At 43.6% G+C, this 5,627-nt stretch overlaps 1 pseudogene; it reads right to left on the bottom strand.

Annotated features, from left to right (window-relative positions):
* Window positions 1-4,866: 4,866 nt before the first annotated feature.
* On the bottom strand, window positions 4,867-5,034 carry LOC142589127 (U2 spliceosomal RNA; annotated as a pseudogene).
* Window positions 5,035-5,627: the final 593 nt, after the last annotated feature.

The following is a 5,627-nucleotide window of genomic DNA, read 5'->3' as shown; positions in this document are numbered from 1 at the left end:
GACATGCTCTAGACTTTTCTGTGCGTTGTTTCTGATGGCTTGGTAGCTGCCTCCTGCGTCATTCCAACACTTCCCCTGTTCAAACGGAGCTAGAAGTCAACTACAACACAGGTTAGCTTGTGCTTAAAATTGATGAGTGCTCGTTCTTCCTCATTGCGGACTCTGTACTCATGTGTCGGGGCGCAACATATAGACAATGTTAAATACGCGTCTCTCGCATATTATAACCATGAGGTTAGACAAAGCGAATCTAAGGTAAATTCTCAATGTTAAAGGAATACCGCAAGAAAAATTACTTCAAAGGGTGAATCGAACACAATACCCTCGGTAAATAATGCACCAAAACTCATACGTCTATGCGCTGAAAGTGCGCTGTCAAGTTGCCTTCGCTTGGTGTGACGGTCTCTGTAGCTATGTGTTTAAAAGGCGAAAGGCTCAATCTTACGGAGTCATGAGGAGAGAACTGCTCATCGAGCTATGTGTTTTTTAGGCGAGCATAAACAGGTTGTTCATTTAGGATTGCAACGTCAAGAACCAGTGGACACGTTCCGACGTATCAGGAGGAGCAATGTCGCATGGCAGCTGGTAACAGGTGAGGCAAAATAAAAAAAAAATGGGGCGCAGATATGAATGATAACACTACGTTCACGTACATTACGATATAAAGAGACATTTCTATCCGATTACATTGTTGATGCCAGTTTCTGGGGGCAAAACCCTTGTTCCGCGAATGCGATGGCGTAGACGCCACAAATGTCTGTGTTAAACCAGCTATTGATGCCCAAAACCACGTTGGATGAGAAGTAACCTGTCCCAGCCGCCTAAAGATGATACCTAAAAGGGGCTAAAACAGAATGATACATCAGGTGTCGTGTAGCGTACTATGAGCGGCACATGCACATTTCCAGGAACAAGGCATGGAGGACTTTTCCAGGAATTTGAAGAAACCCTATCTAACAACACCTAATTAAATGTAATACATAATTTTTGAGTATACCCTCTCCTCGCTTTAGCTAGGTAGCTGCCGTTTCCGACGCTGAGTGTTCCTCTATACTACTAAATCACGTCTCCCGTTTTCATCCACATCGGCGCCCAGCATTTAAACCGTTCCCTCTCACCTAAGCCGTTAACCAGTTGAAACCACGTAAAACCCTGCCTCTTATAAGATTATACCCGATTTAGGATTACAAAGACGCTAGACAAGTACCATTTCAAGCTAACAAATGAAAACGAGAATATTGCAGTCACAGGGACTTTCAAGGATCCAATAATAAATTGCAATCTATTGTACTCGATGACTGTCTTGTTTGATGTTTTTTCGTGTGTTCCACGCGTCCAGCAGAAATCATGACATTTCTTTGCGCTTACGCATATTTTCGGCTCTCGCGCTGACAAACATCCCCTATGCGGTTTTTAAAATCACGCACTACCGATTCAGACTGTGTGTTATCTTGCATTTTGTTTCAGCGCCTCGTAAGTGCACCCGAGCCGCCGATTATCAATTCTATGCAAAAAATCACAAAAGAGCTTGACAAAAGAAACAAGTAAAACCAGAAGAATTCTGATAATTCAAACATTTGGGAAATATCCTTTCTTTTCTCGTCCTTACTGCGAACATTACCAACCATATCTTTTTCACAAGGAAGCAGTTTATAGAAGGGAGGAGAAGCAGTTTCGAATAACCTTCGCAGGAGTTGGTCGTAGGCTCGAGCGAGGTCATAACTCTTTCGAACTCCAGTGGTCCCAAGTGTGGGTTTGATCGCATCATGCGACTCCACAAAATTTTCCCTCACGTTGTTGTCGCAACGTTGTTGTGCGCACAGCAAACACACGAAGCCTGGCCTGCTTGCACACTCAAGGCATTCATTAACGTAGTCAAAGAGGCCAGGAGTGTTTGTCTTATTCCGATAAAAAGCCTGTCTCAGTTTCTTCTCTAACGAGTTTTGTGCGTAAGCGCTTTCGTTCTCAACGGCTGAGTAGAAGCAGTTATCCCTCATAAAGCACGGCTGAATTTCCCCTCTATCCAGTGCCATTTCAAGCTCTTCAACAGTGTCTACGTGGTCTGGAGGCTGCGTTACGGTCAGTCGAGACGTGAGCTCGCTGCGAATGTAGGAGGATAAGGGCAGAATTCCAAGAAGCCATGCTGTCAACGTTATAAAAATCCCAGTCCTAGCGAAATTCACGCCCCTCCTTCCATAACCCGTGTCCACGGGTGCAGAGGTAGCCAGGAAAGACGCGACCAAGAAGACTCCAGAGTCCATAAATGCATCTAAGTCTAAATGCCCGTATCTGAAGTAGCCGAAAACACTCAAAGCTATCCACACGGTAAGCGTCATGACTAGGAGAAGCAGAAGCCCAACGTGGGATCCTCCAATGAGCGCCAGAAATGACGTCTTGACTTGGGTATTATCTCTGTGGACGTAGAATGTTTGGTGCGTATATACTAAGGGTTGGGGATAGAAGAAGATATGAGAAAATGTTTCCTCCAGCCTTATAAGCGACATAAGAATGTCAGCGCTTCCGTTAACAGTAGCTGGAACCACATCTTCCACAGTCGAATAGAATGTGTAGCTGAGCGTTGCATTAAACGCGCCAAGCGCGGCAAATATGTCTGGAAATGGGTGAAAATTACAGCTCAGATTTCTTGAATCTCGGTCTACTATAATGACCATGCATGCCAGGAAAATTTGTCTTCCAGAAAATGCCGAAGCCAGCGTTATTTTACGACCGGCGTCAAATTTACCGTACTTTCTAGAAACTATAGTTGCCCCAGTCAATGAGACACATACTTGATCATTCTGTATTGCTTTAAGAATAGAAGTAGTCTTCCCGCAAGCCTGAGCCGTCTGGTTTAATGATTGCAGATCGTTCTTTGACGTGTGTGGAAAAGGCAGGATTATCCAGTCAGCCAAATAAAAATATATCGAATATTTCTTTACCGTTCTCAAACACCACGCTTCTTTTTCTTGCCCAGTTAGAACAAAAACTGTAGTCTTCACATTGTTCTTGATGTTTGTCACGAGTCTCGTAAAAACCTCCATATTGGTATAAGACCAGAGCGTCCACCTTTTAGGAAGGGTGGGCAAAAGCGGGTGTTTGTATATTTCTCTGTCCACGCAGGCAAAAAACATGACATCAACTCGATTATCTATCCAATATGCGAGAAAATCAGGATCACGTTCAGGATATTCTTGATGATATGGGAGCTCACTCCGTGCTGTACAGTACCAAAATGCTAGTAAGGCAAACATGGATGTTCCAAAAATCTTCATTGTTATGTGATTGCAACATTAAAATCCCATTCCATGTATTCGTTATGCGTGAAGGAGAGTGCATGAAGCAACTTTCAGGAAGTAATATTTTCCAGTATCCGTGCCGAATTGTTCGTATACACCACCTTGGTATAGGAATGGTGCTTGTGTTTTTACAAGACCTGAATGTCGGACTTCCCTAGGTAGACGGATATGTTCCAGGCTTGCGAGATATATCGAAAGTAAATCTACCTTTTCTTCTTCAAGCGCACTCAAAAACATTCAACTTCTATATGGGCGACGAGAATACTGTTATCAAAAATAATAATCGGGTTGTTTTGCTACTTTAACATATCGTGAGCCACAACTCATGGTTAGACCGAAACCTGCCAGAACACTGCATGAAGAGGTAATAAAGGTTCTTTAATATTACACAAGCGTCAATTACCTCAATTGAAATTAACTCACATATTTTTTGCAGAACCAATCTACAATTCTAGTTGTAACAATGTGGTCCCGGTGAAGCACAGAAGTGTTGACGTTCTGCTGTCCTTACTAATTACTGGTTCAATAATTTCTTGCACGTTTCTGTAGAAGAGAATCTGAACACGGTGGAGTGCTAGGCAGAAGGTGTGTCAACCACTCTGACACCTTGAAGAAGTATCGACCACTGTGGCTACCACAATTTAGATCCATGCATCATAAGAATACGTGACTTCATTAAAGCCGGGGCCACCAAAGTAAGTGCGAGGACACAGTTCCGTGATGTGACAACTATGAAGGCAGTCGGTCTGATGGCGAGCACTTTTTGGTCAGCCGTATATTGCTTGCCGGTCCTGTTGGCTGTTACGCGCTGCAAAGCCGATTTGCTGTCGCAGTCTCGTGCACCAGGCGATCTCAAGACACGGACCGTGTTGGCATCGGTAGAGTATGAAATGACGTCGATGCGTACGGACCGAGACATTTATATAGGATAACGCTCGCTGAAGCGGTACACAAATCAAGAAGGTATTTCAGACGAAACTGTTTTCAATACGAGACTACAAAATGTTGCTTCCACTTGTAGACATGCGCACCAAGTGCTTTCCATTTGTAGCAGTTTTACGGGCACTCTAGGTAAAAGCATGTCATCAATGTTGTGAACGAGCACACCAAGCGCTCATCAGTTATCGAGCGCGTTCGTCTTCAATTATTGCGTGCGTACCACTCTATTCTTTTGAGGCACTGCAGCTCAAGGATTTCTACAGGCATATTATTCTTACCTGTTACGTTGTTCCCGATCCAAGTGCGCACAACAGTACACACGCCACTAAGAGCCTTCATTCTCAATCGTTTAGGTCAACCTCAACACCAGCCGTGCATTCACGAATTTCGTTAGCTGTATCTCCGGTATACTTTCAGGCTAAAACCAAAGTATAGGAAAATGCAACTCGCTGTCTTGACAACGATTTTGCTGACGCGGAAAGAAAGGCTGTCAACAACAAGCTTAAGTTGTATGACTCCCTGGCCACGCATTGGAATTTTCGCAATCACAGCGAGAATGTATGTAGCACTTCCCTTTTTACCGCGAAGCTGTGTATGCCTAGTTTCCAATGAATCGATGTCCCTAGACCGAAAATCATGGGCCGATCCCGAAGATAGTGCAATGCCGGGGCGACTCGCGGCGGAGTTGAAGCAGGCTTCAAACACTCCGCTAACTTGTAACGATATGTGTAATATCTTCGGTGCAAATACAACCCGTATCAGATATTAAGCAGGTAAGCTGCTGCAGGTGTATAAGTTTGTGCTCTCTTGGCGGCTGACGACGTGACCAGTGGTTTCTACGGGAGAACGCTGTCAGCCTAAGTATAAGCTTGCACTCCCCGTTCTGCATGTTTGGGTCAGTTTTGGGTTATTTATGTGCATACGGGGTTCGACGCATGACAATGGACAGTTTGCCATTAAGGGGCCCGCAAACACAGCTTCGTCGGTCATCGACCTTCACAGAGTTAATTAGCGATGAATTTTCGAAGGTTACTTTATCGCTAACTGTATATTTCACATTAGGGCAGCCCGTCTATGCAGTCGAGCTTCAATATGCTATACCAGCAAACCAACACTCCAACTACGGTAACTTAAAATAAAAGTGCCGATTCTGAAAATTTTTTATATCAATAAACAAAAACTAAATCAATAAAGAATGTTCCGTTCATAGAAGTATGCATTTCTTTCAAATACGCGATAGAATGTACAAGTACTACCTGACAGCGGAACCTGTAATACAAATGCGAATTTTCAAAACTTTGCATGCACCTTCATTGAAGATATATTACAAGGAGTGTACCGCTTATTTCATCATATATTCATATAAGACAACTGCTACAAATATACAAGTAA

Source organism: Dermacentor variabilis, chromosome 7 (genome assembly GCF_050947875.1).
Source record: "Dermacentor variabilis isolate Ectoservices chromosome 7, ASM5094787v1, whole genome shotgun sequence".
Classification (NCBI taxonomy): Eukaryota; Metazoa; Arthropoda; class Arachnida; order Ixodida; family Ixodidae; genus Dermacentor; species Dermacentor variabilis.
The sequence above is the reverse complement of the archived record's forward strand: the minus strand, read 5'-3'. Positions and strand labels throughout refer to the sequence as shown.